The 24030-nt window shown below is 32.5% G+C and overlaps 1 pseudogene; it reads right to left on the bottom strand.

Moving 5' to 3' along the window:
• Window positions 1-1852: 1852 nt before the first annotated feature.
• LOC149547285 ((R)-mandelonitrile lyase-like) overlaps window positions 1853-24030 on the bottom strand; it is a 33278-nt pseudogene continuing 11100 nt past the window's right edge.

The raw sequence follows: 24030 nt of genomic DNA, 5'->3' as shown, positions 1-24030 counted from the left end.
TGGAGGCATGAGTCCATCAAATTTCATAATGCTCTTCTTTGTGTCCACATGAAATTGAATATGGTTTGATTTGAGGCAAAGTAGTTTGAAAAGTATGGGCTTGAAAAAGTAAGCTCAAATTTCAAAGATGATGGGACACCATTAATACAATCATGTGAATGCTTGTTCTCTATTGGTACCCAACCTAGCAATGTCAACAACTTGTCAGACAAAGCTCAATTTCATCCCTTCATCTCATCAAAAAAATTTACCATTACATTTGAGCATGGCTTTCAATGGAGACGATGATTTCAAATCTAAGGCTTCTCCAAACATAGAATTTCAAAAGATAAAGATATTTAATAAACTTTCATGGCATCAACATTTCAATGGCATCTGAGAAGAAAATTAATATATGTGACTTGAACTTTGGCTCACATAATCGGGAAGGATCCCCTTATGACATGAAGATCAAAGCCTTTTCAAAGGCTCAATACTTATTAGAATCAACCCATTTCATATCCAAAACATGTAGCTCTCCATTTAGCAATTAGATATATGGTGGTCTATGCCGTTTTCATACTTTTTAAAAGAAGTCAATGTAATATCTTTAAACCATCGCAATATCCCACACTTGAACAACATGTAAGTGTTAAACAAACTTGGATTCATGGGATTATATTAAACATGTCTCCTCACCACCTCTTAGAAATTGTGATGACTATGACACATAACTTCCTTCCTGAAGTTGACTCCAATCTCACTGATGACACATTATATCCTTTTGATATGCTCAACTTCAAATTGACTTATATGTGTATACCCCATATACTCATTTTATCTTGAGAAAATCACATGTTCTCACTAAAGCTCATAATGATGAAAACCATTATAACTAGGCTCTCATGGAAAAAATCTAATCCCCAATATGTCTTATTAGTCAGGCCCCAAAGTGGGTCCAGCTAAATTTTTTTTGAACTAAAACACCTAAAAATTCTCAAAATGAAACTCACAAAATGGCTTTGAATGGAAATTTATCATCACGGGATGCACACATATACTGAATGTAAAGTGTTAGAAACATGAAACACTTCACAGGCCTCAAAATGATGGGCAGGCATGCATGCATTAAAATTTCTTATAGGGGCTCAATTTGACTTGGTTTTTAGAATGGTACTAAAAATTAGGGCTTCAATTTTGAGTCCCAATAGTGGCTCTATCTGGGGATGCATGTCCTTTATGGGAGTGGAAAAGATTTAGATCTCTAGAAGAAGCAAACCACTCCAAATCTTTCTCTTAAACAACTTTATTGAAAACAAGAAAAACTACTCCTGAGTTGTACAAATGATGGCCCTAGGCTGCCTAACTTCAATGAAATTTCTTACCTTTTTCATAGACCTTATTCTCACTTCCGTTTTCATGAGGTAAGCTAAGGATATTACTTCCATTAGTTTTACCAATTAGATTAACATTCTAAATCAATTAATCTACATCTTCATGTTCATAGTGGATATACAAACCATTAATCACTGCAACAAAATGCTCACTATAAAAATTTGGATCAACATGCTCAAATATATTAGAATCAAACTAAAAATCCTCTTCAATACATGATTCATGCATGCTATCAATCTTGAATATGAAAGTTTCATATTCAACTTGGTGAATAAAATCATACATACCTTAAAATTGAATATGTATCCTCATGTATAACTGATTGACACTGAAAAGAGAAATCAGATTTATATTCATAGATGTCATCCATGTCAATCTATGAAACTTATCCCAAGTTCTCCAATGATTCTTTGTAATCAAAAAATGGATTAGCAATCATATTAGAGCATTCACCGTAACATTCATTACAAGGTGCAAGCTAATTTTCAATAATTACTTCATCTAACACCTCACTATCAACATCATAATATGCAAAATCATCATCATAATCATTGCCATGCCTAGAAGAAGAACAATTAAATCTCTTATAGTAGTAAGATAGTGTATAATCATCAAGATCAATATTAACCAAATCTAAAAAGCTCCTTTGTAAGCATTATAATAAGTGATTTGTTGTTTAACATCAAACTTTTCATCATACAATAGATTAGTGAAGACCATAAAAACATTTCCAACATCATTGTGATAAGTAATTTCAGCATATGAAGAAGAAAGATCAAAATCATCATTACATGAAGACACACCATTCACTTCCTCAATCCAGCATGTGGAATATAAATCTCACCAACCAAGTTAAGTTAAGTTTTGCCTGCCTATATGGATTATCTTCTTGAAAATGATTCATATGGCTTGACCACCAATCATTTCTTAAATTATCAATAGTTGTTAATGAATTAACATTAGAATCACTTGTATACTAATGATTACAACTACATGCAGTCTCATGAATTTTTTATACACAACTAGGTAATTCATCCTTGTAAATGATCTCCTTATCCTCATATTGCATAGACAACTCCTCTTCAAAGTTTTCAACCTCTAGCTAATTCATATAATTTAGAGATGGAATTTCATTTTTAGTTTTAGAAAGAGAACTCATACCTTTACTTTCATAAGAGTACTCACTTTCATCATTGCTCTCTTCTTCCCAATTTGTATCAGACTCACATGAAGATGAACATGTATTATCATTGTCCTCACCTTGACTTGAGTAACCACTCTCATGATCTTCTTCATATGATGCCTCTTAATGACATACTAGATCAAAAAAAATTCTTTCATCACTTGATTCATCATTTTCAACCTCTTCATCCTTATAAAATTGAGATGACATTCTACAATTTTATTAGTAATGATATTCTCAACACCATAAGAATAATCATTAGGACAAGTAACTACTGAAACCATTTCACAATTTTGGAACTAAATTAGTGAATCAACTTCATCATCTACTAATTTAACACTATAAACATATGCATTTTTTCCAACAAAAATAGGATCAGCCCATCTTTGCTCCAAAGAGAATTCATCTTCACATGTTTTTAAATCTGAATTTTCAACAAGATTGTTTACAACAACAAGGAAACCTATACAATGAACTATATTTGAACACTCAACATGACTTTGGTTTCTCTTCTTGACTTCATTATTCTGAAAATCCTTTCTTGAGAAATGACTCTTGGTTAGTCCATACTTTATATTGTTTTCAACCTCTATTTCTATCATGAATGCCTGAAGCAAAGTCTTGGGTTCTTTATCCCTCAATAGATAACTCATTTTTTCATCAAATGCATCAAGATAAACTACTAAACACACTAGATCATTCAGTCTACAATTCTCAAGAATCTCATTCAAGGCTCTTGCAAATCTAATATTAAATTGAAGAAAAAGTTCACCATTCCTAATTTGGATCTTCAAGAACTTCTCAAAAGAATTAGATATGCTTATTCTTTGCCCAATTTTTCTCCATGAAGGCTGAATGTAGCTCACTCCAAGATGAAATAGAGCATGCTGGTAGAAAGAAAAACCAATCTCTATAATCACCTTCAAAGGTTTGAGAAAACAACCTCATATGCAAATCTTCATGAGCAATCTCAAATTCACCTATCAAATTACTAAACATTTGAATATGATGATTGGCTGAATCCAAATGATTTCTACTAAACTTAGGGAAATTCTTTCTAAGATCATATGACATAGTATTTGGGAAACCATGAGTTCCATCAAAGTGTAATGAAAATATCTCTTGGTAGAAATAGATCTACAATTTCCATCAATGGCCTGCATACTAGGTGAAAAGAAATTTGACATTTCTTGCAAACTTTCAAATCATTCACTAAGATAATTTTTAGAATTTGTAACTTGTAGTAGATCTAAATAATCTTCTACCAATTCAATCTCTAACATACTCAAACATGTAAGCACATTGGTTGAATCTATCTCTCATAAAGTATGTGGAGATGCATCAAACAAATCTCCTACTTAATGCTAAAAAGATCAGTTGATGTGGAAACTTTTGCATAACTTACTTTCATGGAAATGAAATCCCATGAAAGTCAAAAATATCTTAATGTGTGATGTTTGCAAACCACTTCAATGTTGTGAAAAACAATAGATTCAAATTTTATCCCAATTTGGTAACTCTTGCATAGCATCTAATGTAATGTTTTCAACCATTGCCAAGAACTTTAGATTACTTCTCCAAATCTACCTTCCAATTGTTGTATCCTTCATAATGCATAGGTATAGAGATATAACTTTGAGTCACCACTCACTCGGTGAGAAAATATTTTCTCAACATTTACAATACAACAAGCTAATCTAAAATTTACATTAGATACTTGAAAAACTTTATACAAACACTTTGGAATTTTGTATTCTTGACAAAGTGAAAGAAACTTAATTCTTGATTCTTAGATCTATAGCAACATTTTGCAATCACTTGGATTAAAACATGAGAACTCACAAGTGGTCATAAAAACATTATTTATCACCAATATTAAAAGTTACTATTGTCAAGAGTAAGGAATAACTAAGAGACATGAATCCAATAGGGATATGAGAAGAAACTTGCAATTCCAGACTGTTGTAGTATTTTCCTTATGTCTCTCACAGATAGAGTCACCATTTTGTTAGCTCCTAAATTAAAAACTTTTCAATAGCCTAATGATAGGAAAAAATAAATCTAAGGGTAGCTAATTCCCATATTCAACATACTTATTTTGACATTGGGGTCAATTATAAGGCTATACTCCTTCTTTAGGCTCTACAAGACCTAGGTGAGTGAACCTATAGATTCGTTCATATCGCACTAGTTCCAAAAAAATACAATTTGAATCTTCTGAAATGTAGATAAAACTATTGTTCCTCCTATGCTCATGTATTGATAAAGATATGTGGTACCAAATTGCAAAAATATATTCAAAAATTGACAAGCTAAATGGAGACATCCTTTTAGCTCTTAAATAGAAAGGAAAATGGATTACTGATTGAAAGTTGATATCAACAAAACCCAAATATGCAACAACAAGAACATGTTGATCCTATAATAGATTAGTGCCTTATTTATTGGGAAATTCCATATATCACACACATACATCCATGATACCAGTGACATATCCCATACATCATGACATCAGATTTATCCCATCACTTTGTGAATCAGACATCAGTGGTCATAAAAACCCTCATACTCATGATATCCTTCTCATGAATCTTGTAACCCTATCGAGTTAAGTAAGAAATTACTTGTTTCTTTGTTCCAATAGAAAAACTAAAAGAATGTAAAACTTTAAGGGGTTACAAATAGTTTTAAGTTCTTTGTCCCTAAACAACAAAATATTGCAAAAAACAAAGATAGGAGACAAGAATAAGAATGAAACTAAGAAGTTTTTTGTTAATTGTGTTCATTTATTTGAAACAATACAATCAAGATGAATATAAATAATTGAGAAAATAACTCAATAGAAAAGAATTTTCTATATTGAATTTATTATATGTTATTCATATACATAGAGAAAATGTTGGGCATGAATGGTTGGATATCAGGTAGAGCTCTGCTCAATAGTCTGGAAAACCAACCATCCATCAACCCTAGAGAAAGAAAGAAAGAAGAAAGATATAGGAGAGGAAAGAAATCCTAAATCTAATCTAGAAGTGAGACATTTTGACTTGAATCTCCATCCCCTGCTATTGAAAAGCTTCTCTCTTCTCTCTACAATTGAAATTTGAATGGAATCTCATCATTGAGCTTCAACAAACTCAAAATATCCTCTCCAAGTAATGAGAAACCCTTACTCTAATGAAAATATCAATTATGCATCTAAAACGCTAATAAATCCCTCACTAAAATTATATTGATGTAAAAATACATCACCAACTACATTTCTACTAACTTTGGCACACACTCAATTCATCATTTCATGAGAAAACAAGTTTGGACAGCCATACTAGAATGCAATTGAAAAAAGCATCTTGAGAAAAACCATGAATATCTCACACATTCTAATTATACAAAAATAAATGAAAAACCTTGAAATCTCAGTATGAGATCTTTCTATTAGTATATGATAGTCATATAATAGGCTCTAGGATATGCCCAGGGCGATCAAAAGAAATTCAAGTTTAGACATGCATGACAGGGTTGCATTTGTTTTGCAAATATTTAACATTTCTCTAAAGTCAAAAATTTATGTTATAATTTCATTTGATTTAAAATGACCTTGCATGTCAAAAAAAAGGAAATAACAAAAAAAATGATTTTTATGAATTTATATGTTTTCCTCTCTTTGTCAATCTTGGTCAACCTGGGCTTGAGCAACCTAACACATGGTAGCACTTGTTTCATCAATCTCTGCTCTATCATCACCATTTCACTATAACATGGAATGCTCTAATTGGTCTAAAAACAACCACTTGTCATCTAAAGCATTTCCACATGGAAACCTCCCATTGGGTCTCCCATTCATGGTCATCTTGCCACATCATCATCTTACTGGGCACCTTGCCACATCACTACCACATGGCACCACCTGATTGTTCTACTGTCTCCTTAAAGGCCTTTGACATAGTGCCATGTATCACCATATGATTTGGCATCACATTATCACTTTGGTTAACTAGTGAGCAACTTTATTTTGTAACAATGTAATAGTTATCAATTTTGCAACGTGTCACAATCTAGTGCATCATTCCTCGATGCCATGTCATCACCTACTCCCACATATCATCATGTCTCTTTCTCACTTTGGTTATCTTTCTTGCATCTTTATTTTTTGACATAGTGATGACCATTGATCTTGCCATTTGTGGGAATTTAGTGAGTTGATCTTGAAACCTACTCTAAAATGGTTGCCATGCATCACTTAGCCATTGCTCCACCTGGGCACCATGTGTTGCCTTGTCATTTGTATGATTATATCCAAATCATTGCCTCATCATCATGCACATTTTTTCAAAATAGTCCTTATGGTCATCAAGCTAGCTGAGTCGGCCCCCACACATGAGTTTGATTCCTAAGAAGGCATCTATCTTAAAGACACTTATTGTGTGTTTGAGTTTTTTAAAACCCCAAAACATCCTCACAACATGAATGTAGGAAAAATGTTTTGGACTATTTCCTGGCAGATGACTCACCTATGCATGCAAATGTGGAGAGGAAAAGGCCTTAGACTTAGGAAATAGAATACAAATGTCTCCATGCACACACTAATTATAAATTGATTTGCCTAAATATTGATGGAGGAATGAGTCCATCAAATGCCACAGTTATCGACTTCATGCCCATGTGAAGTTGAATATGGTTCGATATGAGGGAAAGTAGTTCTAAAATTATGGGCATGAAAAGTTAAGTTAAAATTTCAAAGATGATTGGACAACATTAATTCAACCATGTGAACACTTGTTGGTCATCAGTGCCTAACCTAGTAGTGTCAATGACTTGTTAGACAAAGCCCAATTTCATCCCTTCATCTCATCAAAATTTTCACCATTGCATTTGAGAATGGATTTCAATGGAGATGAAAATTTTGACTCCAAGGGTTTTCTAGCCATTGAGTTTCAAAATTTAAAAGAAATTTAATAAAATTTCATGGAATTAGCATTTCAATGGCATCTAAGAAGAAAATCAATATGTGTGGCTTGAACTTTGACTTGCAAAATTGAGAAGAGTCCTTTTATGATATGAATATCAGAGCCTTTTCAAAGGCTCACTAATTATCAGAATAAACCCATTTAATGTCCAAAATGTTTCACTCTCCATTTAGAAATATGATATATGGTGGTCTATGCCTTTTTCATACTTCTAAAAAGAAGTCAATGTAATATCTATATACCATCACGATATTCCACACTTGAACAACATGCTAATATTAAACATGTCTCCTAACCACCTCTCTAAAATTTTAATGACTATGGAACATAAATTCTTTCTTCAAGTCAAGTTCCATAGCAATAATTAAATACTATGGCATTTTAATATGCTTAGCTTGGAGTTGACTCACATGTGTATGACCCATATACTCATTTGATCTGGAGTAAATCATGTTTTCACACTAAAGCTCATAATGATGACAACCATTATAACCCTCTAATGAAAATTTTTGAATCCCTAATATGTTTTATTAGTTTAATAGAATTAGTTAGGCCCCAAAGTGGGTCTGGCTAAAAACAATTTTGAAATGAAACACATAAAAATGTTCAAAATGAAACTTCATAAAATGACTTGGAATGGCAATTTATCATCATGGGACACACACATATACAAAATGAAAAGTGTTAAAATATGAAACACTTCATAGGCCTCAAAATGACAGTTGGGTACAAATGCATCAAAAGTTCTTGTAGGGACTCAATTTGACTTGGTTTTTAGAATGGTACTCAAAATCAGGGCTTCAATTTTGAGTCCCAATAGTTCTTGTTGGTGTCAAGTTTTCTTTAGATAACTTTTGGCATTTAATTTATGTGTGGGTATTTGATTAGTGTTTTAGTCAACTTTTAACTTTTAATTTAAATGTTGTAGCTGACTTGTGGCTCAACATATATTTAATGCAAGGGTTTTATTTTAATTTGTAGTGAAGTAAACCAACCTGTGGCTTAGTTGGGTATAAGAAGGGGGTCCTTAGGAGTCTTTAATGCATTCATTGTATCTCAGAGAAGAGGATGAAGTGTAGGAGAAAACTTTGAGAGGGGCTAGTAGTTATGGCTAGAAAGCTAGGAGATTGTTTAGTGGGCTTGGGGTTTTCTTCTAGAGTGTGGATTTGGACTAGCTGAGATTGGGATTTTGAGTTGGATCTTGTGTGATCTTGTATAATTATTTTGTAATTGATATTTATTTGACCCTAATCTAGAAGGCCTTATAGTGGGGCATATTGCATGTAAACAATTATTTATGAATAAAGAGTTGCATTTAGTATCATATTGTGTATCTTGTGTTCTATTTTCACTATGTGGTTATTTGCAAGGATCCAAATTACCTCCAATAGGGCTGCCATTAGATTCTCACTACAACAAGTGGTATTAGAGTGAAGGATTTTCTTGAGTGTTTAGACTGATTGCCAAAGTTGAGGAAATTTGCACTAGGATCTAGGGTTGGAGAAGGTTGATCTTGTGGAGTTGGCTGATCTTTTGGATTTGTGGATTTATTGTTTATGGTTTACAAAATCTTGGAAGATGCCTCAAAGAACATTGGACCCTAGGGCGATTAATGACCTTAGTGTTGCTATGAAAAATAGGATCTTAGAGAAGGTTAAAGCACATTTTAGATCTATAATGGATGAGTTTAAAGCCAATTTTAGATCTTAGATGGAAATGATGAAGAATGACATGATTGCCAAAATTGTGAGTACTTTAGGTGGTGTACCTCAACATGTGGGTACTAAAGGTAGTTACGAGGAAGTTGTTGAAGATTTCAAAGTTACTAGATCAAGTGATGAGGATAGAATTGATCAAGTTGAGAGACCTATTGGAACTAGGGTTGGTTATTTTGCTAGACCTAGATCTTAGTTGAAGTTGAATCATAAGATGGAGGTTTCTAATTCCTTAGGTACTTTGATTCTTGAAGACCTGATTGATTGGATTGGTGAATTGGAAGAATACATTGAGCTTAAGGATATTAAGGGTCCACTTAGAGTAAGTTTGGCACTAACTAAGTTGAAAGAACATGCTTCTCTTTGGTGGAAAAAACTACAAAGAAATAGAGAGGAGGAAGGTGAAATGAATATCACTCGATGAGGGTTGATGGTAGCTAAGTTAAAGGCTAAGTTCATTTTTTCTAATTATGAACTTGAATTGTTTAAGATGTTGCATAATCTAAAATAGAAGGATAAGTCTATGAAAGATTATACTAAGGAATTCCACAAGATGACTATTTGGTCTGGACATAGAGAATTGTCAAAATAGAAGGTATCTTGGTATATTAATGGATTTAGATTCAACATTCATGATGAGGTTGGTATGTTGAAGATTGATATGGTTGAGGACACTTATTAGTATGCCCTAAAGGTAGAATATAAGTTAGGTAATTCTAGAGGAAAGGAAAAGAAGATAGCTCAACAAAAGATAAACCAAGTTTAGAATACAAACCAAAACCTATTGATCAAAAAAGGAGGACAGGTGGAGATGAGTTCAGATGTAATTGCTTTAGATGTGTTCAATAAGGGCATAGATATTTTTAATTTTCTCATGGTAAGAGAGTTGTTTTTGGGAATGAAATTAAAAACCATGAAAATCAACCTAAGAAAGGATAAATTTTATTGACTTAGTGATTACTAGTTGGTTAGAGAACACTAGTTTCTTTTCAGAGGACTAGCTTGTTCAGGACTCATTGTAAGTCTAGTGGTAAAGTTTCCAAAGTGATTGTGGATGGTGTTAGTATAGACAAACTTGTTTCTAATGAGATGGTTCAAAAAATTGGTATGAAGAGAGTGAGGCATCCTTATCCTTATAGTATTGGTTGGTTACAAGATGAGCATGGTTTGGAAGTAAGGGAGCATTGCCTTTGATGATTTTTAGATTGGGCAGTAAAAGGATCAAGTGTTGTGTGATATTGTGGGCATGAATAGTTGTCATGTATTTCTTCATAGACCTTGGCAATATGATTGTAGTGTTGTGCCTGATTGTGTCAAGAATGTGTTTACTATTGAGAAAGCTAGCATAAACCGTTCCTTAATACTTTTGGAGAATGAAGAGCTAAATAAAAATAACCTAAGTATTGGTAGTCGAGTTGAGTTGAAAGATTCTAAAAGTGTTGGTGATCAACATGGAAAGAAGACTCACGGAACACCAAAGATGGATGTGAAGAAGTAGAAGAAGAACAAGGGAAAGAGTGTACAAGTTAAGGACCTAGAGTATATGTATGTGAAGAACCAATTTGGGATTTATGCACTAAATTCTAAAAAATGTTCTAGCCATTAAGAATATCTTTTTGAACCTTAGGTGTCTCAAGCAGGAGCTATTGGATATAATTGATTAATTGTGTGTTGTCTTTGATGTTACACAAATGTCAAAATAGTTGACAATCAATGCATTTTGAGCTCATTTGGTTAGTGAAGATAGTTTCCTAGTCTACCGAGCATTCCCAAGTTTACTCTTTGTAGAATGTAGTTTCTACCGAGCTCACTCGAGTGTCAAAGGAAGTTAAGGAGAAAAGAGTGTTCACTAAGTTCACTCAGTTAATGAAGTGAAAGTTGAACAAATTCAGTATTAACTAAGTTCACTCAGTTGCCAAAGAAATTTTGTAAGTTCGTAGTGTTAACTGAGCTTTACCAACACAAAAAATATCTTCAAAATTAGATTCTACTAAGCTAGGTCAGCTACCAAAGGATTTTATTATTTTGGCATGTAAAGCTTAATTATTTTACCTATTAATTCTAGCCAATTGAAGAAATTGATATTGGTTATTCTAATTTGTATTTGAGCTAACTTGACAATCTAAAAGGTATAAGTAAAAGGTCAAGTTGTGATCTCAAAGTTTGTGATATGAAAGTTGAATAAGTTAAAAGATATAAGAAGAGAGGAAGTGAACTTAAAGGATAAGAAAGTATCCTTATGGAGTAGAAAAGTGTTACTCAATCAGGTCATTTCATTGTTACTCTCTAACCATTGTAGCAATGATCAAAAATCTCTTAAGTGAGTTGTTTTAACAACCACTTGTAAATCCTCTAACAAGGAGGCAATTACATTGAATTGTTTCAAGACCTTTTGCAAGGCCACTCCTAATAGGGTGCTCAAATCCTTTTATAGGGTCACACATAATAGTGTTTTTTGTAACCTTTAACAAGGTTGGCTCCTAACAGGGCTCACTTTAGAAGAGTGAAAAATAGTAACTAGTTACATTTGGTAGTTTTTCCCAAATTGGGTTTTCATGTTCCACATTAAATCATAGTGTCTTATGCATTCATGTTATGTCTTTCATGCTTGCAAGTAAATTACTAATAAGATCTTAAGATCTGCTAAAATAATTCACACTCTACATTTACCAAGTTATAGAAATTTATATATGTTTACTAAGTATCAATAGTAATTAGTTTTATCAGTTTAGATTTTATTTGACATCTAAGGGATTTGTGATTTATTTTAGTAGTAACTAATTCACCCCTCCCCTCTCAATTACTCCTCTTATATTTCTAACAATTGGTATCAAATTTTTTGGTGCTTGTAGAGAAGGTTTCAAGGCGCTAAGCTAAATATCAGGATGTCTTACAAGAGAGAGAGATTCCAAAGCTGAACAGAGATAAATTTGCCTTATGGGAAAGACTAATGAGGCTTCATCTAGCTATCATTAGTGACCTAGGATGAAAATATCTTGATGAAGAATATAAAACTCCCACTGGAACATTATCAGATGAAGATATTGCTATGAAGAAGAACCATAACATCATGATGATTGACATTGCATTTTCTCTCAGTTATGCTAAATTTGATGAGGTTAAAGACTATAAAACTACTTTTGATATGTGGAATAAACTGAAAGAAATCTATAGAGGAGATGACAATGTAAGAAGAGCCAAAGTAGAAAGCCTTTGAGGACAATTTGGTCAAATGAGAATGAGAGAAGATTAAAATGTTGCAAAATATGTGGAAAGAATCAAAGCCAATGTTAGTGTAATCAGAGTATCTAGAGGAGAAACCAAAGAAGAAACTATTGTAAGTAAAATACATAGAACTTTGCTTCTCATCTATGCAATTAGAGTATCTACTATTCAAGACAAGAGATGTGATCCAAATAACAAGATAGGCTTGGATGCCCTAGTAGGAAGATTGACAGCTTTTGAACTAGACAACTTTGACAACTATGTTCCTACTTCCAAGAATATTGAGTCGACATTTGAAGCTAAACTCTCAATCAAAGAAAAAAGCAAGAAAATAATAGATAATCAATTAAAAAGTGAAGAAGAAACTGAAGAAAGTTATGACAGTGATCTTGAAATTGTTGAAGCTCTACTTGCAAAGAAATATTCCAAGAGTAGAGGAAAGTACAAACATAAAATCCCTCTAATATGTTTTTCTTGTGAATAAATTGGTCATATTGGTACCAGGTGTCCAAACAAAGAAGGAAAGGAAGAAAAGAAAAGCCACAAGTACAAAGGCAAGAAGGATTTCAAAGGTCACAAATCCTACAAAGACAAAGGTAAGAAAACTTGTTGTATGACTAAAGATTATAATAACAGTGAACATGAAATAGTGTATATTGCTATAAAAGATGAATATGATGATGAAGGAGATAAGATGGCACTTGTCTCTCATGTTAGCAAAAATGACACATGGATCATAGATAGTGTACGCTCTCACCATATTACTGGAGATAAAACTAAGTTTGAATATTTTGAACACTATGATGGAGGAAGTGTAAGATTTGGAAACAATGAACCTTGTTGCATAAAAGGAAAAGGCCAAATCTCATTAACCAATGAACTTTTATGTCACAATGCCTATTGGATTGAAGGACTAAAACATAATTTACTGAGTGTGGCATAGCTAAACAACATTGGATTCAAAGTAGAATTCATGAATGGCAAGGCAAGGCTACTAGATAACCAAGGAAATCTGATTGGATCAGGTAGGCAAAAAAAAGGTAACCTATTTTACCTTGATCTTGGTGATTTTTCATGCTTCATTTCTCAAGAAGAATAAAGTTGGCTATGGCACAGAAGACTGTGTCATGTAAACTTTGATAATATGGTCAAGATTAGCAAACTCAAAAGAGTGAGAGGTCTTCCTAATTTAAACAAACTTGATGTTGGGTTATGCAAAAATTGCCAAATTGGTAAAATGGAAAAGACTAGTTTTAAAAGAAAAAACTATCAGTGAGAAGATATCTTGGAAATTGTGAATAGTGATTTATGTAGACCCATTGGAATAGAAACCTATAGTGGAGTAAATTTTTTCATTCTTTTTGTTGGTGATTATTCTAGAATGATGATTGTTATGTATCTGAGAGAAAAATCAAGAGCTTTTGAGAAATCCAAATGGTATCTAGCTAGAGTAGAAAATGAAACCAAAAAAAGATTGAAATGCTTAAGATCAAATAGAGCTGGTGAATTCATCTCAAATGAATTCAACAATTTCTACATTGAAAGAGGAATCAAAGGATAAGTATCAACCCCTGGCACTCTTGAGAAAAATGGAATAGCTAAAACAAGAAATAGATCCACCATGGATTGCGCAAGGACACTAATGATTGAGAAGAATGTTGCTATCAAATACTAGAAGGAAGCTATCAGCAATACAATTCGTACTTTGAATTGAGTTCAGTTGAAGAAGGACTCAAAAAAACTTCTTATGAACTATGGTATGGTTACAAACCCAATGTAAGTTACTTAAAAGTATTTGAAAACAAATATTATATCTTTAGTGGCTTGCCACTTTTTCTTTAAAAAAAGAAACAAATATTATATTTTAAAAAAATCTAGAAAAGGAAAAATTGATGTAAAAGTTGATGAAGGTATATTTTTAGGATAGTTATGTAAAAATAAAGCATACAAATGTTTGAATTTGTCCACTCACAAAATCATAGAAAGTGTACATGTGAGAATTGATGAGTTTGTAGAAAAGGCTTAAGAAGAAAGCAAAAAGGAGCCAGAAGGCTACATAAGATTTGTCTACTATGAACTTGATACATTACCAAACACATTTGACAAAAAGGAGACTTCATCTCCTAAGCTCTCCAAGTCTTCATCAGTTACTGAATCGAAGGAAGTGCAAATCGAGTCACAAGGACCTGAGTAACATTCATAAGCTACCAAGTTAGTGCGTATAGAATTTGAAGAACCTGAGCTAGAAGTTGAGATTCAAAATGAAGATAGCTCAATTCATTGAAAAGTCAAAGAACCTCTATTGGCTAAATATGTCAGAAGGCATCATGCACCTGATCAGATCATTGGAGACAAATCAGATGAAACAATGACAAGAAGCAAACTAAAAGGTACATGTTTACTTATTGAATTTGATCCTAGAAGTGTTAAAGATGCATGAGAAAATGAAAGTTGGATTGAGGCTATGAATGAAGAAATAGAACAGATAGAAAAGAATAAAACTTGGACTCTCGTACCTAGGCCAAAAGATAAAAATGTGATTGGTACAAAATGGGTATTCATAAATAAGCTGAATGAAGATGGAAAAGTATTAAGAAACAAAGAAATATTGTTATGTAAAGGCTATTCCCAAGAAGAAGGTATTGATTATGGTGAAACCTTTGCCCCTGTTGCAAGTTTAGAAGGTGTTAGGACTTTGATGGCTTATGTAGCTCACAAAGGATTCAAAGTATATCATATGAATGTTAAATCTACATTCTTGATGACGAAGCCTACATTGAACAACCAAAAGTATATCATATGGATGCTAAATCTACATTCTTGATGACGAAGCCTACATTGAACAACAAAAAGGTTTTGTTGATCCAAACAAAAGGGACATGGTCTACAAATTACAAAAATCCCTATATGGTTTAAAACAAGCTCCTAGAGCTTGGTATGAAAGACTACATAACCATTTGATACAGATTGGTTTTTAAGAACAAAAGATAATAATAGCCTATATGTCAAGCAAGGACCAGATAAAGGATTGTATTGGTAGCAATATTTGTGGATGATACTCTATTCATAGGAAATGATGACTTATGTAAATCATTTTCAAAACAAATGAATAACAAATTTGAGATGTCCATGTTTGGTGAAATAAAATTCTATGTTGGATTGTAGATGCAGCAGAAGAAAAATGGTATATCACCCAATCTAAGTATATTAAAGAGATACTCAAGAAATTTGGAATGGAGGATTCAAAACTAGTTAGAACTCCCATGTGTATTAGACTTAAGCTTACAAAAGATGATGACTCCAAAGAAGTAAATCAGACCTTATATAGATCAATGATTGAGAAATTACAGTATGTGGTACATATAAGGCCTGATATTGCCTTAGCAATTGGGATAGTGGCAAGATTCTCAGCTAAACCCAGAAAAAACCACATGATGGTAATAAAAGGAATCTTGAGATATTTGAAATGTACTAAAGACTATGGCTTATGGTACAAACTTGGAGGCAACCTTGACCTAAAAGTATTTATTGATGCTAATTGGGTAGGAAATCTTGCTGACAAAAAAATCACTAGTGGTGGAGCATTCTTTCTTGGTAAAAGGTTGGTATCTTGGACAAGCAAGAAGCAAAACTACACATCTCAATCCACAATAGAAGAAGAATATGTAGCAACAATAGTGAATTTCTCTAACATTATTTAGTTCAAATAGTTTTTGGAAGTAATGAATGTTGAAATCAAAGAGCCAATAGTCATGTATTGTGATAACACTAGTGCAATCAAAATATCAAAGAATCCTGCGATGCATTCCAAAATAAAATGCATTGCTATAAAATATCACTTTATAAGAGAATTAGTATAGGACAAAGAAATTAGATTGGAATATGTGCATACAAAAGAACAAATTGCAGATATATTCACCAAGCCATTACCTAAGGATACATTTTTGTATCTAAGAGCTAAGCTAGGGGTCATTCCCTTCTCTGAAGCTCACTAAATAAAGTTTAGTGATGCATCAATAGGAACCAAGTTGAAGCTCAATCAGTTGATGTAGTATTAGCAAGGACATATTAAAAATGAATCTATACTAAAGGTACATTGATACTAATCAAAATGGTCTTTGGCATGTGTTGTCAAAGGGGGAGAAGTTAATGTCATATCTTTCTAAAATTTTCTAAAGGGAGAAGTTAAGTAGTTCCTTTACAGAGGGAGAACACTTTAGAAGAAGTTTTTTCAATAAGATAAAAAAGGAAACTTTTTGACAGAGGGAGTCTTGTTCTCAAAAATTTCATTGTGCTATGACATGTTGTGTTGCCATCAATGCCTAAGAGGGAGATTGTTGGATACAATTGATTAATTGTGTGTTGTCTTTGAGGTTACACAAATGTCATATGAGTTAAAAATTAGTGCATGCTAAGCTCACTAGGTCAATGAAGACAGTTCCCTAATCTACAGTGCATTCCCTAAGCTCACTTGGTCAATGAAGATAGTTTCCTAATCTACTGAGCATTCCCAAGTTTACTTTATGCAGAAGGTAGTTTCTACCAAGCTCACTTGGGTGTCGAAGTAAGTTAAGTAGAAATGAGTGTTAACCGAGCTCACTCAGTTCATGAAGGGAAAGTTGAACAAAATTAGTATTAACCAAGTTCACTCAGTTGTGAAAGAAATTTTACAATTTTATAGTGTCAACCAAGCTTTTGTTGGTTAACATAGAAAATCACTTCATAATCAGTTTCTATCGAGCTGGGTCAGCTACCAAAGGATTTTCTTATTTTAGCATGTGAAGCTTAATTATTTTATCTAGTGATTATAGCTGACTGAGATAATAAATATTGGTTATTCTAATTTTTATTTGATCCAACTTGATAATCTAAAAGGTATAAGTAAAAGGTCAAGTTGTGATTTCAAAGTGTGTAATATGCAAGTTGAATAAGTTGAAAGAGATAAGAAGAGAGGAAGTGAACTTGAAGGATAAGTAGCTATCCTTGTGGAGCAGAAAAGTGTTATCTGATTAGGAAGGATCAAGCATAAAGCACAATAGAGATCTATAATTAGCAATTCAATTGCATCACAATTAGGTCATTTCATTGTTACACTCTAACCATTGTAGCAATGATAAAAAAATCTCTTAATAGAGTTAGTTTAATAGCAATTTGTAAATCCTCTAACAAGATGGCAATTTCATTGAATTGTTTCAAGACCTTTTGCAAGGCCACTCCTAACAAGGTGATTAAATACTTTAACAAGGTCACACCTAACAATGTGTTTTGTAACTTTTAATAGGGTTGGCTCCTAATAGGGTTCACTTTAAAGGAATGAAAAATAGTAACTAGTTACATTTGGTGGTTTTTCTCAAATTGGGTTTCCACATTAAATCTTGGTGTCTTATGTGTTCATGTTATTTCTTTCATGCTTGCAAGTAAATTACTAATAAAATCTTAAGATCTACTAAATTAATTCACACTCTACATTTAATGAGTTACAACAATTTCTCTGTGTTTACCGAGTATCAATAGGTAATCAATTTTATCATTTTGGATTTTATTTGACATCTAAGGGATCTAGGATTTATTTTAGTAGTAACTAATTCACCCCTCCCCTCTTAGTTACTCCTCTTATATTTCCAATAGGAGCATCCTAGGCTAGCTGACATTCATTCATGTTGGAGGGATTTTAGTTTCAAGTTGTGGTGCTTGGTCATTATTGGGCATAGTTTTGGTCAAGGAGCTTGGTATATACTATGCTGCTTAACATGAACTAAGACCTCAAAATGTACTAGAAAATTGACAAGTACTTGGAGCTTGACTTGTATTGGGATCTCAGCATACACTATGGTTCTCAGCATGCACTCAAAGCTTGATAATGCTTGTGGTTTGACTGATGCTTGGCTTGGTCTCTCTAACACTCAATGTGGTCTTGGTTCCTATTAGTGTTGAGTTATCTATCAGCCAACTTTTGGCATTTAATTTATGTATGGGTATTTAATTCATGTTGTAGTTGACTTTTGGCATTTAATTTATGTTTTAGTTGACTTGTGGCTCAACATATATGTAATATAAGGGTTTTAATTTAATTTTTAATGAGATGGGCCAGCCTATGGCTTAGTTGGGTATAACTAGGGGGTCTTGTGGAGTCTTTAATTCATTCATTCTAGCTTGGAGAAGAGGATGAAGTGTAGGGAGTGAACTTTGAGAAGGGCTAGTAGTTGTGTCTAGAAAGCTAGGAGATAGTTTGGTGGGCTTGTGGGCATAAGTTGATATTTACTTGGGTTTTCCAAGATCTAGAGTGTGGATTTGGACTAGCTGTGATTCTCATTGTGAGTTGGATCTTGTGCAAACTTGCAGAAATGTTTTGTAATTGGTGATGTATTTGGCCCTAACCCAAAAGGCCTTACAACTAGGACAATTATTTATGAATAAAGAGTTTCTTTTGGTATCACATTGTGTATCTTGTTTTTTGTTTCCATTGTGTGGTTATTTGCAAGGAGCTAGATTACCTCCAATAGGGGTACCCTCAGGTTCTTTTTGCATCACTTTGTTGCCTTTGTTGTCTCTATCATATCTCCTTCCTTTGAATTTGAAGTATTTCCTTTCATATTCTTCATCTATTTTAGGATATCTAGTAGAAACATGACCAACTTTGTTACATGTAAAAAAAATAATATGAAGTTTATCATTGTATTTTCCCTTTCCCCTAGGAAGTCTTCTTGCCAATAATGATTCAAGTTCAACAAGTTCATTATCAAATCCACCATCACTTTCTACATTCTTTCTTTTTCTTCTTTTTATTAGATCCATCAAGGGTTAGTTGGGCTTTGAACATAGATTCAACACCGGTATGGGAATAGTTATAAAATTTTGATAATTAAAATGTAGGAAGTCTACCAATCAAACTATCCAAGGTTAGATCTTTAGCAGGGGTACATCTTAGTTCTTGAACTATAGTTACTCTGATTACATAGATAAGAAGTAAAGTTGTCAATACCTTACTTATCATAGTTTCATTAGTTATATGTTCTTCAATGCCTTTGATAACATTCCCCACTTCTTTGATTTGGCCACAATATTGTGCAATATTCCCACTTTCTTCCATCCTCATGTCATCAAACTTTCCTATTAAGATTTATGCATTATCTCTCAACACATTCTTGTCTCCACCATGAATTTTTGCCAAATTGTCCCACATTTTCTTAACAATAGTATATTCTTTGATATCATAAAAATTTTCATAATTGAGGGTTGTTGAAAGTTCAATCACCATTTGGTTGTGCTCTTTCATTTCTTTTATTTGTTCAATTGTCATAGGTATAGGAACCTCAATTATCCTAAGAATTTTCCATGTTGGAAATTTCTTCTTGTTCAACTAAGCTACCTCTTTTTTGTACATTTTGATAGTTGGCTTGAGTCCTCCAAACTTTCCTAAGAACCACCAATATTCTAATCCAAATTGTTATATTTATTTTGAATAAATAAGAGGGAGGATGAATTAGTTATCCTAAGGTCTAGATGTACCTATTAAACTTTTAATCACTTCAAACAAATTAATCAATCTAAAATACCCACTTGATATCTATAATATATCATCTTCAATTTCAAATTACATGCAATATCTCAAGTCTCTATCTATATATGTTCCTACTTTACATTTTAAAAAACTAATATGAAATATAGCATGCATAACAATAACATCCACACATCAAAATAATACTTTGACACAAGGACTTAACATGGAAAACCCAACTTGGGAAAAACTGCCAAGTAAGATGTTGCCATTTTTTTACTCTTTTGAAGTGAGTTTAGTTAAGAGCTAACCTTGTTAGAGGTTATACAACATACAGTTTAATGTGACCCTATTAAAGGATTTAATCACCATGTTAGGAGTGGCCTTGTTAGAGGACTTTAGATCATTCCATTAGAATGTCACCTTGATTAAAGGATTTTTCACTTATATAATGGTTAATATGTAGTAGTAGGTCTGATTTATAAAGTAAAACTCACTTTGCAAATTTAGATTTCCATTCACTCATCTATTGGTTTTCTACTTGGCCTCCATTGACATCTCCATTATTGATCTTTTTGGCATCTCCTCAAGAAATCACACTTAAATAATTCTCTAAACTTCACATCTTATATTCTCCTCTTTGTAGTTTCTCCTTAAGATCACCAACCAAGAATTACCAACCTTAAAATTCATTCCTTATGCCTCCTTAAATATGAAATTTTGATCTTTTGCCACTTAAACATCATCTTTGATATTAGGATTAGGTTCTAGATTCATTGAATCCTTCCATCCTTTTGTTCTCCTTCTTCTTCTAGAAACTTATGATCAAATCCTTTCTTGTAATTGTGTAACAAGATCTCCTCATGCATTAAATATGCCAACTCATAAATCATTATCTTTCATGTGCTTTTACTACTTTAAAAATTCCAAATGTGTCATCCTCAAAATCAAATCTTTTTCAAACTATAACTTTTGGTGTCATTGGACAATTACTATTTTCCTCATCTGAGTCATTACTATGTAGCTCAAGACATACTATACTTTCTCACTTGACATTAATAGGCTCATTCAAACATTACTCTACTCGGTCACTTCTACATTTCTTCATGTATTTTCTAGGCAATAACTAACAATCGACTTGAACTATATTTTTTGGCTTCTACATAATTTCCTTAATCTTTTGTTTTAGCTCCTTCATTGACCTTACAATATAAATACTTGATCAAGATTATTATGACTTGTTTTAACTCTTAGCTTCAATCTAATTTTCTTCTTTACCTCGTGTATTAATTGAACAACACATTATCTAATCAAGCACTAACTTATCAAGTGCCCATTGTCTTGCCATGATACTTAACACATCTCAACTCAACCTTTCACTAGGTCATCTCCTGATCTCTTCGTTTCAAATCCTTCTCAACAATTAAATGATATGAAACTCTACACTATTAGTAAATGTCTCTCTTGTAGGTTTGAAAATTTTTCTTACCAATAAATTTGACATCAATGACAACATAAAAATTTCTCCAATTGCAATTTCTAACAATTATATGGTGTATACACAAGTTCTACAAAACACCAAATGAAGTATACCATAAATTTCAAAAGCCTTATACTAGTTTATTACATTTCAAGATGGAGAGAAACATTTAAATTACATCTATAGATATTATGGAGAGAGAATTAATGGAAGTGTCTTCTAGATTAGCTCTTGAAGATACCAATATAATAATTGAATCCCATAAAAATGATTTTGGACTCACAAATAGAGCTGTAAAAATCATAATTGATGGCACTTAAAGTGTTCATAATGAGATGTAGGAAGTATGGAAGAAGTTTAATATATAAAAAAGAGAAAATTGAATAGGAGGAAAAGAATAGAGACACTAATGATGAGCCAAGTAGTATAGAAAAATATGTCTTCCTCAAACTTATATTATATCAAAGATCATTGATCAAATTATACTTGACACTACTAAACAAGGAAATGACATGGAACATTAGGAGGTACATTAAACTAGTGGAGATATAGTAATAATTGAAGATATTCCCTATGAAGAAATTGATCACACAGAAAAGGTACAACCTAGGCAACTAATGGTAGAGAAGAAAGGAAAGGATGAAAAAGGCATCAAAGATTTTGTCTTAGTGAAAAGAAAGCTAAGTTTAAGTGTTACAAGTGAAAGGAAGAGGATAAATCCTATTATTAAGGCTAGTCCAAATGATGAAGAGGAAGAAGGAGAAGATGATACATTAAAGATAGTACACATCAAAAGTTGATCCCCAAGGAATTATTTGAAATTTTGAATATGTTGAAGATGAAGGCTAAAAGGGAGAAATGAGAGAAAATAATAAAAAATTTGGAGTAATGCAAGAAACAAGAGACATTCTATTAGACTTAGTATCTAATTTGGAATATGACCCAGATACAAATGTTATTAATTAGAGGGTACCATGATCAAAGCCATTCCAAGATAATTACATGACATAGAGACAACTTCAATGAAGTTAGTAGAGAATAATTATAAGAAGAAGAGAACTAAAAAAGTAGTGAAATTTTTTGATAGGGATAGGAAGACTTTATGAAAACATGATGATGAAGTAACGGTTACACTAAAGGATGTTGGTCAACTAATGACCATAGTATCAAACTTGTTTGATCTAATTGATGATTTGGAGAAGAGAAAAAATGGGGAACCAAAGAAAATGGATTGTTTAATTGAATAGTTTGATCCAATCTCAAGTTCTATAATTGACTCTAATGCAAGAGTGAATCTATTAAAAAACAAGGTAAAGAAAATCTAGGAAGAATATGAAAACTAGATAACTACACTCTTGGAGTTACAATCATACCTAGCACCTATAGTGAAAGTGATGCAACAAATTATGAAGAATGTTGAAGATATATTTGACTTACATGATATGAGCACACTAGATTCAATGAAAGAATTTGAAATTTATGTTTACATGATTAGATAGTTTCTATAGAACACCCTACCAAAATTTGGGAGAACTTTCTCAAGTTAATCAAAGAAAAATTCAAATAAGTAGTTGACAAGTTGTGAGTAAATAGTTAAAATTTAGAAAGGGAAGGATGGGTAAATTTTTTACATTTTTGACAAAAGGCAAAGAATAGGTTACTGTGAAAGCTAAATGTAACAAGAAAAGGGAAGAAAATAGAAATGGGGAGCATATATAAGGGGGAGTAATAGCTACAAGGAGAATAGTTCATATTGATGGCTTAACCAAAATCACTTTCATATGGATTTTTTCCATCAATGCCAAATGTGAGGATTATTGGAATTGATATAAGAGTTTGAGAAGATTGTTGGATTGTGAGGTGTAGTCAGAAGTATTGTTGCATTTCTAGTTTTAATTGATGACAACTTGCTTCCAAGATAGTCACCACATAGAGATGATTGATCAATAACATGATGCATGCAATCAGTGAGAATAAAAATGACTAAGTGTTGTAATCAGCATGAAGGGGAGAAACTATATGTTTAATATTTTGGTGATGATCACTATCCAGGGTAAGCAAAGTGAAGTGGGTATAGGTGAAACTTCTATATGATGTATGTAGGCTATGTCTACGATCAGAATACATAATGATAATAATTGAACAATGTTTGTAGTGTTGAAAGGTAATGTAAGATGTATGGGCTTATGTTCTTGAGCTACCAATGACATATTATTAATTGGTGATTGGTATGATTGACGTGGTGAGAATAGAAGGTAAGATGATGGGTCTTAATTAATTTGGGATGTGATGAGGGGGTAGTAATGTGATCAAAACATTTATGAAGGGAATATTTCATAATAATTTGGAGAAAGACAAATACATTTTGATTATTCTTTGAAATATTACATGAAAACCCTTATATTAATCAAGGATTAGTGATAAAAAAATGTGTGAAGTACATCAAGATATGTGAATTACATCTAGTATGTATGTAATAAGTTTGAAATTTGAATGGATGAAAAAGATTAAGTGGCATTAGGACTATGTATTTGTATGTTGTTGTTCTAAGAGAAAGTATGTTGACTAATTTCATTTTATAGAGGTTT

Source organism: Cupressus sempervirens, chromosome 7 (assembly GCF_028749045.1).
Source record: "Cupressus sempervirens isolate cs-2001-9-10 chromosome 7, ASM2874904v1, whole genome shotgun sequence".
NCBI lineage: Eukaryota > Viridiplantae > Streptophyta > Pinopsida > Cupressales > Cupressaceae > Cupressus > Cupressus sempervirens.
The sequence above is the reverse complement of the archived record's forward strand: the minus strand, read 5'-3'. Positions and strand labels throughout refer to the sequence as shown.